A 12895-nucleotide genomic window follows, 5' to 3' on the forward strand; every position below is an offset into this window, starting at 1 on the left:
GGGCGAATCGCTGAAGGCTGGAAGGGCTGAAACAGAGTCAGTCACACATCAGACTGACTCTTTCAGAGATGACGGACACTCCTCTCAGCGCCTTTCTCTATGCCACGGGGTCGTGCAGATTCAGGGCCTCATTTACAATGTTTTGCTGCAGTGATTTGCGCTGCGTCGCCTTACTCATGATTAATGAGGCCACTCACAGCCGCACAGGGTGTCTTTGAATGGCTTCATAAAGCTTTGAGAGCCCTGCATCATGCGTGTACCACTTTTCGTGGTGCAAAAGTGTTGCAGGGCTCTCATAAATAAGCCACAGGGCCCGTGTCATAAGGGCGCACTTTCCTTGTTTGCACCATGGCACACCTTAACCCCTTGTGCGCGGCCAGAAGTTTGCTGCGGTTCGGCAAAACTCCACGGGTGCGCAGATTGGATGGCCGTCCGACGCATATGAGCACCGACGCATGCAAGGGGTTAAAGCAGGTGCACCAGATGCAAACAGGGAAAGTGCGCCCCATTACAGTGAATGCACTGCCCTCAGGGAAGCTGCAAAGTCGCGCTGCCCAAGGGGCAACTCATTCAAGTGAAATACAGAGCGGCTGCTTCAAAGCCACTCTGTGTTTCACAGTGCACATGCCGCCTGCACTTTCAAGAGTAGAGCAGGCGGGTACAGTGTGTGAATGCACCCACCTGCAAGGGGATGTCTGGGTGGTCCATGGGACTCCCTTTCTTTTCTCCAGAGGACTGAATTAGGAGGCGCCAGCTTTTTTTGGTGCACTTTCTGTACGCCTCCTAAAGGCATGTTTGCCTCTGTGCCCGCATCCATAATGCTGCGTGGGCAAAGTGGTTTCCTCATTAGCATTGGGCCACGCCCAATGCAAATGAGGGACTGCCCTCTGATGATAGCGCTGGCGCTACATGTGCACCAGTCCTATCCGTATTACATAAGGGGATAAGGGGCCACACAAGCATCTGTAATACCAGAGGCGTTTGTCATACGAGAGTGCCCTGGGGGCACACAAAGTGGGTGCACACAGCTATTACACCCTCGGGACACTTTCTATAAGAATTCCCTCTGGTGGACTGTAGTTTGAAGAGAGTACTTGCACAACTTGATTCAGTAGGTTGCATAGTGTGTAGGTCTTGCAAGCCAGACATCACCAACTGTCTGTTTGCGAAAGATATATTGTGAGCTTACAGTGAGCTTAGTGCCACCCTTTGCTTATTATTGGTTGGCTTTATTGTCACTCACCTTTGTTTGATTCTTATTAGTGTGCATTAATTGCACCCTTCCACTGCTCACCTTTAAAGCACTACTTTTTCTGTTTATTTAAGCACTCCACAAGAGTGTATGTATTTTCTTAACTGTTCCTCTCTCGTACCTCTCTTTCACCCCTCAGCTGCTCTTACCCCTGTTCTTCGCCCTCGTCCACCTCAATGATGCGATCGTCCACGGGTGCATCCCTTCACCTGCTTTGCTTTCTTGTCTTTGTTCGTCTCCCCCAGCTCCACATTGCTCTCCCGCCCATTTGCTTTTCTTCACCCAACCCCCAACACTCCATGTTGTTCTCTCTCTGTGCTGTTCTCTTACAACAAGCCCTCCACGTTGCCCCCCTCCATCCAAGCACTCTATGTTGCTTCCCCCACCCATGTCCTCAATGTTGTCCCATGCCCCAGTGTGGCTTGCGTGCCTCTCTGTTGCATGCATGGTGAGTGTGAACACAAAATGCTGTGCCCAGTCGCGTCACAGGCTTTTTAAAAATTCCTCTTTAGCCATACTCACATCATCGGGATGCTGTGCTAAAAAAACCATTGGCAAAGCCAATTACTCCAGAAGGTGAGACCTATTGGCTTTGTCGTTGATTGTTCTCCTCAGTACCATTCAGCACATAAAATATTCTTTTGGTAGAAATCTGGGAACTCATAACTCCATTTCTTAGTTGGGGAATAATCTTCAATTCCTCCCACCGCTGCAGAATTACTCTTACAATGGCACGTTTGTTTCAAAGCGGAAGTAGATTGGACGTGTGCATGTTGGCACGTTTGTCCCAATAGATACAAAAATGGTGAAAGTATTCTGGTCCAAAAATAGAGACACATTTAACAATTCCACTCCAGTTCCAAGGGCTCACCCGCAATGATGCACATTTAGGCCTGGAAGCACAGCTGGTCTTTTTGCCAGAGATGTTAAATGAAATGCAGAATGCAAAAAGGAAAATCAAAGCCCAAAAACACTCACATAGCAGTTACTCTCTTTCTTGCTTACTAATTTTCTGTGGGCTCTATCGTAAGTTTTTTTCAGCTGTGTCTCAAACCTACACTAAAAAAAAGGTAGCCTTTCAGAAACGTAGAGTAGCTTTAACTTTCTTTCAAATGTGAAACAGTCCAGATATTTGTCATAGTGTGTGTTGCTTTCTCAAGATCCCCATCCCCAGCAGAAATCAATGGAGGGGAGTTAGTAGAGAAGCTGTGACGTTTAAGGGACAGTTTTATATTCTCTTTTAATTCGACATGTTGAATGTGATGGATTGATTTGATGTTAATGTTCTTATCTAACATTAATGAACTGAGAATGTTATCAAGAGACGTTATTTAGGATTTTTGTTTTTTATCTATATGTTTTACTGTACTGTTTTCATCTTGTGCTTATATGATCTTTTTAAGATCGAATAAAGATTATTGACTGACTGACTACTCTTACAGTTTTTCTCGATCTGTCTTTCTCTCCAACTCTCTTCATTCTCCATCTATCTCTCCTTTTTATTTCTTTCTCTCTCTCTCAGCCTCTCTTTTTCAATTTCTCCCCTTCCCACTTCTTCCTTACGCATTTCTTTTTTTTTCCTCTCCCCTGTCTTTCTCTCTTGACCCTACTCTCTCTTCTGCTCTCTGCTCCTCGTGCACCCTTTTCTCTATCTTTGCTGTCCATTTTTATCCACATTCCTATTCTCTTTCTTCCCTCCACCTATATCTCTTTTGATCTATTCCTTCAGGGGCGGCCTTAGGCATGTGCAAGCTGTGCACCTGCACAGGCCACCAGATCCCAGGGGCCACCACGCCAATATATATCCTTAATATAATAATCCTCTGAGGATGGTGTGGCGGCCCCTGGCAGGGATTTGGTGGCCTCTGGCTCTGTTCCACTTCCAAACACCCTGACCCCCCCCCCCCCTCCTCCCCCTCTTCAATGGCCTCCGTGCTCTGCCCCGCCCGGACCACCTCTTCCGGGGCCCCCTACCTATGCTCCCTGCCCAGGGCCACCATGAGCCTAGAGCCGCCCCTGATTCCTTTCTGTCTGCCACCGCCTTTCTCGCTTGATCACCCTGTCTTGCTTTGCTTCCCTTCTCTTTCCCTTCCCCTTCCCTGTTCTTCCCTTCCCTCATCCATCCTCTATGTAGTGAGCGTGTCATGTGTCTGACTCTGCCCCAGCCGTCTCAGTATTTCATTCAGGTCTGGCCGTGGGATGCTCTTACCGTACAGCACACCTTTGCTTATACATGTATACACTTAGCCTCTGTCCCAAGGGCAGTTAGCAGTTGAAAAGCGAAAGCTTGTTCTGTAAACAAGTGACTTATGTCTAAGAATAACAAGCAGGCTGCTGCTGAACGCCACATGCGGTTTGTGTGTTTGTGTTGGCGGCTCGTGCTTCTCGTGTGCCACAGAAGAGTGAGATAAGCGAGGGAGAAGGACGCACATGATTTATTAGGTCTCGCCTGTCGATGCGCATGCGCATCGAGCAAGCGAGACTATGGGGGCTTATCCACTCTTTATCCACTGCAAGGAATCGTGGCGATTCCTTGCAGTGCCCGTGACTTTTAAGCTCAATGCGCATGCGCATTGAGCTTAAAAGCGCGTGCACGTCCGTCTTGTTTTACCCGCTCCGCCCCCTCCCCTTCCCGCCGTGTCGCATTTCTCCTCCCCCCTCCCCTCTCCTCCGTCCGTCTTGTTTCTTTAATTTAACCCGCTCCGCCCCCTCCCCTTCCCGCCGTGTCGCATTTCTCCTCCCCCCTCCCCTCTCTTCCCTCCGTCTCGTTTGTTTAATTTAACCCGCTCCGCCCCCTCCCCTTCCCGCCGCCTCTCCCTACCCGTCTAAATGTATTAGCTATTTTTTGATATTTCTGGCAGCACACTAGAAAATACATTTTTTTTTTAGCAGGAATAACACATAGTAAGAAAATGCTACCGCAAACACTTTCAACAACGTTGTTGCCGCGCAGCATATGCCAAAAACAACACCGCCGCTGCTGCCGTGAGCAATTCACGTATTTCCGGCTGTTTACTTCCCCACTCACTGTTCAGCGTATTGTTGTATTCTCTTCAGCTTCTTAACCAAACTACATCAGACTACCTTGAGGGAAAATTGCTTACGAGAGATATTGAATTTTCCCTGCTCCCTCCAGTATTCTATTATTTGGACAGCCTACGCCCACTGTTATTTACAGGATACAGCTAGCTATGTTAGCCTCTTCTAAGGGGCAATGTAAATACTGATACTTGTGTTCTGTCATTTTTTCTATGTACAAAACCCATTAAAAATATTTAGACCACAAAAAGTGCGTAAAATTTCAAATCAAAAACCATTTTGTTGCTTACTGGTTATTAGACGATCACCAATGTTTTTTATGCATCCTTTTTCCTGTCTAACTAGAAATCACAAACTAGACCTTGTTCACAAAATAATGTGCATGCTCATAATCATTCTTGAATTACCAGAAGGTCAATACAATATAGTATCCCGTCACAGTCTACCACCAGCAGTGAGAGGTCTAGTTACTGCTTCGGATTGGATCAATGGGGTTACACACGTCTCTGCGCGATGATGTCATTTTGTTACTCTCTTTTGATGTGGACTCTAGGAACAGTCCTATTTCAGGCTTAAACATCTGAAGTCAATTCACTGAAGGTGTATGAAACACGGTGTCCAGGTAGGTAGCATCAGACCCCTTGATGAAATATGGCGGGAACAACTCTTATTTACCTTTACATTTATTGACTAGTGCTACAGTATGTTTTCTTGAGCATAGTGTTAAAGCATTTTGCAAGTAGCAACTTTTATTTTTTGCAGTTACTGATATTTGCGCGTCCACAACACTGTACGCAGAACAAGAACATCTGGGGGCGCCGCCATGCTTTCAATAATCTCCAAATTCTCCACGGACCACCCTCCGGCGTCCGCCCCCTCCCCGCCGTGTCGTATTTCTCCTCCCCCCTCCCCTCTCCTCCGTCCGTCTTGTTTGTTTAATTTAACCCGCTCCGCCCCCTCCCCTTCCCGCCGTGTCGCATTTCTCCTCCCCCCTCCCCTCTCTTCCCTCTACAGTTCTGCTTTTGCTCTGCCGGTGTTTGAGCACACGCATTCTGGGATGAATGTATTACATACATGGGGGGCTTATGTGCAAGCCTCTTGCGCCGCCGGTTCGTCACCTTTCCACACATTACAAGAGACCCACCGGCAGCGCAAGGGGCTTCTAAATAAGCCCCATAATACCTTGGCCTCGTGCGCTTGTAAACTCACTTCGCACCATTTAAGCTGCATGGGACGTCCGAGCGTTAGTGGCCTGGGGAGTTTGGTGGCAAACATACATCACCCTCAACCCCTCACTCACCCTCACTCTCACTCACCCTCACTCAGCCTCAACTACTCCCCCTCATCCTCACTCACCCTCAACCCCTCACCCACCCTCACTCACCCTCACTCACCCTCACCCTCACTCACCCTCAACCCCTCACCCTCAACCCCTCACCCTCAACCCCTCACTCACCCTCACTCTCACTCATCCTCACTCACCCTCAACCCCTCACCCTCACTCACCCTCACTCACCCTCAACCCCTCACCCTCACTCACTCACCCTCAACCCCTCACCCTCAACCCCTCACTCATCCTCACTCTCACTCATCCTCACTCAACCACCCTCAACCTCACTCACCCTCAACCCCTCACCCTCAACCCCTCACCCTCACTCACCCTCAACCCCTCACCCTCAACACCTCACCCTCAAACCCTCACCCTCACCCTCACTCACCCTCAACCCCTCACCCTCAAACCCTCACTCACCCTCAACCCCTCACCCTCAACCCCTCTCACCCTCAACCCCTCACCCTCACTCACCCTCACTCACCCTCAACCCCTCACCCTCACTCACTCACCCTCAACCCCTCACCCTCACGCACTCACCCTCAACCCCTCACCCTCAACCCCTCACTCACCCTCACTCTCACCCTCACTCAGCCTCAACTACTCCCCCTCACCCTCACTCACCCAAAACCCCTCACCCTCACTCACCCTCACTCACCCTCAACACCTCACTCACCCTCACCCTCACTCACCCTCACCCTCACTCACCCTCAACACCTCACCCTCAACCTCAACCCCTCACTCACCCTCACTCACCCTCACTCACCCTCACTCACCCTCACTCACCCTCACTCACCCTCAACACCTCACCCTCAACCTCAACCACTCACCCTCACTCACCCTCACTCACCCTCACTCACCCTCACTCACCCTCACTCACCCTCACTCACTCACCCTCACTCACCCTCACTCACCCTCACTCACTCACCCTCACTCACCCTCACTCACCCTCACTCACCCTCACTCACCCTCACTCACCCTCACTCACCCTCACTCACCCTCAACACCTCACTCACCCTCACCCTCACTCACCCTCAACCTCAACCCCTCAACCTCAACCCCTCACCCTCACTCACCCTCACTCACCCTCACTCACCCTCACTCACCCTCACTCACCCTCACTCACCCTCAACCCCTCACCCTCACTCACCCTCACTCACCCTCACCCTCACTCACCCTCACTCACCCTCACCCTCACTCACCCTCACCCTCACACAGTGCAATAGTTCTCAGACCATTTCAGTTAGAGCTTTTAGAAATGTTTATGGCTTTTTTTATTTGTAATACTTTAGCATTGGCTACAGGAAACAAAAATGCTAAACATTTACAAAAAAAACCCATAAACAATTCTAAAAGCACTAACTCTAATGGTGCGAGACCTATTGCATTTCCAATGCTTGTTCCTACAGCAAGCTAGAGAGGGGCCATTACATAAGGACCGTAGACCCTGCCTGGTTTACAGCTTTACTCCTGCTTTCCCAGTGGTTAATTTGTAAAATAAAAAGTGCCGGGGCTCTCCTGTGAGTATATCTAGGAGTATGCGCAAAAACGAAACAGTTGAAAGAGGACAGGAGGAAGGTGACCTCAGTACTGGAAATGGAAAAAATACTACAGGCAACTTCTAACTGGGGATACATGCTAAAAAAGGGGGTGGAGTTATGAGGAGCTATTCAATGACAGTCACCTGAAGCATTATAGTTGTGTAAATGTTAACCCTCAAAGAAATTGGCTACATGGAAACATAGTGTTAGTTTATGCATTTCTGTCTTACTTAATAGGCCACATTATATAAGAGCTGTACATTGATTAATAAATGCTAAGAGTGTTTTGAAGTCCCTCATCCATAAGGGAAAGATTTAAATTAAACCTGTATTCATCCTTCGATCTATTTGTGGTGGATATCCTGTGGTCTGCGTCTGCCCTGTGTTAGCATGTTGCATCCAAAACCTACAAGACTGGGAGACTGAATATTGGTTAATTTAAACCCACCCCGTGTAGCCGCACTTAAAGTCTAAGAGACTGATGTACAAACCTTTTTTTTGTTCACAAAAGGCCTGATTCAAATAAATGAGCCATTTGCGAACAAAAAAGGCATTTTTTTAATGTACAAAGGCCCAATTTGTGATTCAGTAACCTTTTACCAAATCACAAATTGGGTTTGTGATTCGGTATTAGGAAGGAGCGTGTTTAGGGGTTCCCTTCCTAATACCCAACCACAGTGGTGTATGTGAATGTTTAGTTACAAAAATGCAGTCACAAAACATTTGTATTTATTTTTGCCACCTATTTCAAGTAGGTGGCAAACCATTCGCAAATGGAAAGGAGTCCCTGGGGGACCCCTTCCCCTTTGTGAAAGATTGTAAAATCATTTTTTTAGGAGCAGACAGTAGACCCACTGCCTGCTCTTGAAAAATGAAAAGAAAACTTTTCATTTTTCTTTTTTGAAACGTATCTTGTTTTCCTTTAAGGAAAAATGGTTGCATTAAAAAACCAATCACAGACATTGTGACCTCAGCAGGCCCAGGCTCAGGCTCATTGCCGCTTTATTTACGCCTGCACTAGGGCGCTCGTGTGTTTTAAAATTTCCCGTTTTGGTCTTTTGTTTAAATTTTCGGTTGCACTTAGTTTTCCCCTGGTTTTAATCCCGCATTGGCACTGCCCGCATTGCCTCACGCTAATTGTACCCTCACCGCTACTTTGGCGGGCCGGTCCCTCGCCTCCAGATTTAGGTGGGCGCCATCTTGGGTGAGTGTTGGGGAAGCGCTGCACTGAACGGCGCTCTAGCAGTCAGGTGGACTGGCTAGAGGCTGCTTCGGGCTCTATTTAAAGAAGGCAGAAGGTAGGCTCTTCCTGCTCAGGTTCATTGCCGCTTTATTTACGCCTGCACTAGGACGCTCGTGTGTTTTAAAATTTCCCGTTTTGGTCTTTTGTTTTAATTTTCGGTTGCACTTAGTTTTCCCCTGGTTTTAATCCCGCATTGACACTGCCCGCATTGCCTCACGCTAATTGTACCCTCACCGCTACTTTGGCGGGCCGGTCCCTCGCCTCCAGATTTAGGTGGGCGCCATCTTGGGTGGGTGTTGGGGAAGCGCTGCACTGAACGGCGCTCTAGCAGTCAGGTGGACTGGCTAGAGGCTGCTTCGGGCTCTATTTAAAGAAGGCAGAAGGTAGGCTCTTCCTGCTCAGGCTCATTGCCGCTTTATTTACGCCTGCACTAGGACGCTCGTGTATTTTAAAATTTCCCGTTTTTGTCTTTTGTTTTAATTTTCGGTTGCACTTAGTTTTCCCCTGGTTTTAATCACACATTGACACTGCCCGCATTGCCTCACGCTAATTGTACCCTCACCGCTACTTTGGCGGGCCGGTCCCTCGCCTCCAGATTTAGGTGGGCGCCATCTTGGGTGGGTGTTGGGGAAGCGCTGCACTGAACGGCGCTCTAGCAGTCAGGTGGACTGGCTAGAGGCTGCTTCGGGCTCTATTTAAAGAAGCAGAAGGTAGGCTCTTCCTGCTCAGGCTCATTGCCGCTTTATTTACGCCTGCACTAGGACGCTCGTGTATTTTAAAATTTCCCGTTTTGGTCTTTTGTTTTAATTTTCGGTTGCACTTAGTTTTCCCCTGGTTTTAATCCTGCATTGACACTGCCCGCATTGCCTCACGCTAATTGTACCCTCACCGCTACTTTGGCGGGCCGGTCCCTCGCCTCCAGATTTAGGTGGGCGCCATCTTGGGTGGGTGTTGGGGAAGCGCTGCACTGAACGGCGCTCTAGCAGTCAGGTGGACTGGCTAGAGGCTGCTTCGGGCTCTATTTAAAGAAGGCAGAAGGTAGCCTCTTCCTGCTCAGGCTCATTGCCGCTTTATTTACGCCTGCACTAGGACGCTCGTGTATTTTAAAATTTCCCATTTTGGTCTTTTGTTTTAATTTTCGGTTGCACTTAGTTTTCCCCTGGTATTAATCCTGCATTGATACTGCCCGCATTGCCTCACGCTAATTGTACCCTCACCGCTACTTTGGCGGGCCGGTCCCTCGCCTCCAGATTTAGGTGGGCGCCATCTTGGGTGGGTGTTGGGGAAGCGCTGCACTGAACGGCGCTCTAGCAGTCAGGTGGACTGGCTAGAGCCCTACTTAAACCGGGTACTATGGCGCGCAGCGTGTGCGCGCTGCGTGTGCGCCGCAGCCACGCCGGAGTCACGCCAGAGTCAAGCCCGTCTGCGCCCGTCCGCGCTGAGGACGGGCTGGACAGCTGGACGCTTGGTATTGATACCTCTAACTCCCCGCATTTTAGATATACCCTTCAGACTCTGCTCGAGTTTAAACCCCTGAGGCGCACATGTTCACATACCTGCTCTCCTGACGATCTTTTACGCCCTCTATTATGTGGTTGCTGGACTTCAAACACGGTAAGCTCCACCTCCCTACCATCCAGGCATAGGCCTAAACAACTCACCTTTCCTGGAGTTAGGGCAGGGAAGGAAGACTGTATTCTCCTTAATGCCCGCTCGCTCATTAAAAATAACATTTTGTTTAGGGAATTTATATCAGATAGGAAGCCTTCCCTGGTCTTTGTTACGGAAACCTGGGCAAAGGACTCTTCCGGTCCAGATCTCATTGAAGCAATCCCGGAAGGATATTGCTTGGCTCGGCAAGATAGACTGGGCCGGTGGGAGGAGGGCTAGCAATTCTTTATAGGGATCATTTCCACTGCCACACTGTTGCTATTTCTGACCCAAAGGACAGCTTTCAAGCACTTTCCTTTTCCATAAAAAGTGGCCACAGAGCCCTCCTTAATGGAATCCTGGCATACCGCCCTCCTGGCCCACAAACTGATTTTGGGCAACGGCTGCTCCACGTCCTAGAACCCTATTTTGGTCAAAAAGACTTTACGATTCTAGGAGATTTTAATTTCCATTTAGAGAGGCACGACATCAAGGATACCATCTCCTTGTTGGATGTCATGTCAGCTTGTGGCTTTGACCAGCTGGTTAAAGGGGCTACTCATCGAGCTGGGCACACGCTCAATGGAATTTTTTCCAATGACGAGAGGTTGACGATCAAGGACTCTATTCCTCTGTCATGGTCTGATCATCTGGCCGTTCCATTTGAGCTAATCTGTCCGCTCATCTATGCGCCCATAAATACACCCAGCAAACAAGAACTTCGTAGGAACTTCAAGGATATCTCAAACAGCTCCTTCTCCCCGTGGGCACCCAATTTGTGTTTACCTCAAGAAGAAAGTGTTTCTACAGCTGTCTTGCAGTTTGAAAGAACCATGACTGAGGCACTAGATGAATTAGCCCCGTTCCAACCCGGCCGCCGTGCCAGAAAAAGGCCCTCAGCCCCCTGGTTTTCGGAACACCTTAGACTCCTGAGATAGGAGGTAAGGAGGCGGGAGCGCCTCTGGCACTCTGGATGGGACCTAAAAGATAAGTAAGCTCATAAAACCCATCCATCCATCCACCCATCCATAAGACTTTGTTGAGGAAGTATAAGGCTGAAATCATAAAGGCCAAACAAGAGCATTTTACGGCCTTGACAACTTCATTGTCCTCCCCAAGAGAGCTCTTTAGGGTTGTAGATTCACTTATAACCCTCCAAACCCCAGATCCTGTAGTAGCATCCCAAGAGCTTTGTAACAACATTGCCTCTTTCATCCAGGCAAAAATATTAGATATCTACTCTGCCTTGGAGCTGCAAAAATCTCTTATGAGTGGGCCCCCTGCTTTAGGGGCTATGGACCACGCCCCGGCTGAAAAACTTCCTTTGGGAATTTTAGATTCCTTCCCCCCCACTTTCTTTAGAGGATTTGGATAGCCTCCTTAATAAAACTAAATCGGGCTCTCTTCTGGATGTGTGCCCCCTCAGGATCCTTAAACAGTGCAGGGAAACTCTCCTGCCTCCTCTGGTTGATATCATGAACAGAGCCATGAGAGATGGCCTCTTCCCCACCCAATGGAAAAGTGCGGTGGTAAAACCTCTTTTAAAAAAGGCCTCCCTGGATCCGTCGGTTTTAAAAAACCTCCGGCTCCAGCAAAGATGTTAGAAGCGCATCTTAACACGCATCTTGCTGCTTTTGTAGAGAGGTCGGCCTGTCTTGACTCCTCTCAACATGGTTTCAGGAGGGAACACAGCACTGAGTCGGCCCTCACCATAGTGTTGGACAATATCCGCACACGCGTTGATGAGGGCCAGACCACCCTTCTGATCCTTCTGGATCTGACGGCGGCCTTTGATACCCTTTCTCCCTCAGTATTAACATCTCAGCTGAGGGAGATTGGGGTGCAAGGTGCAGCTCTAGATCTACTCACTTCTTTCCTCAATCATCGAGAGCAAAGAGTGAAGTTGGGGGAGTACCTATCTCCATCCCTTCCTGTGCAATGTGGGGTCCCCCAGGGGTCGGCTCTTAGTCCGACCCTATTTAACATCTATGTGACCCCACTTGCCAGGCTTATTAGATCCTTTGGGATGGAGATAGTTTCCTATGCGGATGACACCCAGATCCTTGTCTCTCTCTCCCAGTCTAGCGTCCCGACTGCCTCCAATTTTAGATCTTGTATGGAGGCAGTCGTTCAATGGATGATCCTTAATTCGCTGAAACTAAATGGAGAGAAGACGGAGGTAATGGTGTTTGGAGGGAAAGATGACACATGGTCATCCTGCTGGTGGCCAGACTCATTAGGAGCCTGTCCCACCCCTACCTCCTCTGCAAAAAAATCTTGGGGTTATGATTGATCCTGCCCTTAACATGGGTAAACAGGTCAGCAGAACCATCTCCACCTGCTGGGGAATTATTCATGTCTTGAGGAGGATCAGGCATTACCTATCCCTACAGGCAAGGAAACAGCTTGCTGTTGCCCTCATTGGCTCCCGGCTGGACTACTGCAATGCGCTGTATGCGGGAAAGAATAAGAGTCTACTGCAGCGCTTGCACGTAGTCCAGAATGCCGCTGCCAGGTTTGTCCTGGATCTTCCTAAACGCACCTCAGCCACAGCGGCCAGAAAGCTTTTGCATTGGCTTCCTGTTGAGGACCGCATTCACTTTAAGACCCTATGTATGACATACAGGGCTTTAGCTAAAAACAGTCCCACTGGTGTAGGATCCATCCTGTCCCGCTACACTCCCTCTAGGGATCTGCGTTCCTCTGGCAGACTTCTCCTATCTACCCCCCGTTTCAGGAGAGCAAAATGGGGTGGCAGGGCCTTCTCCACCTTGGCGCCCAACTGGTGGAATGCCATCCCGCTGGAAATAAGATCCCTACCCACTCTTCAGGCATTAAGA

General features: G+C 49.0%; 1 protein-coding gene across 1 annotated transcript in view; it reads left to right on the plus strand.

Moving 5' to 3' along the window:
- Positions 1-12895, plus strand: part of CRYBG2 (crystallin beta-gamma domain containing 2) — a 467695-nt gene that overhangs the window by 426844 nt on the left and 27956 nt on the right. The gene's annotated exons all lie outside the window — the stretch shown is intronic.

Source organism: Lissotriton vulgaris, chromosome 2_1 (assembly GCF_964263255.1).
Source record: "Lissotriton vulgaris chromosome 2_1, aLisVul1.2, whole genome shotgun sequence".
NCBI classification, from domain to species: domain Eukaryota; kingdom Metazoa; phylum Chordata; class Amphibia; order Caudata; family Salamandridae; genus Lissotriton; species Lissotriton vulgaris.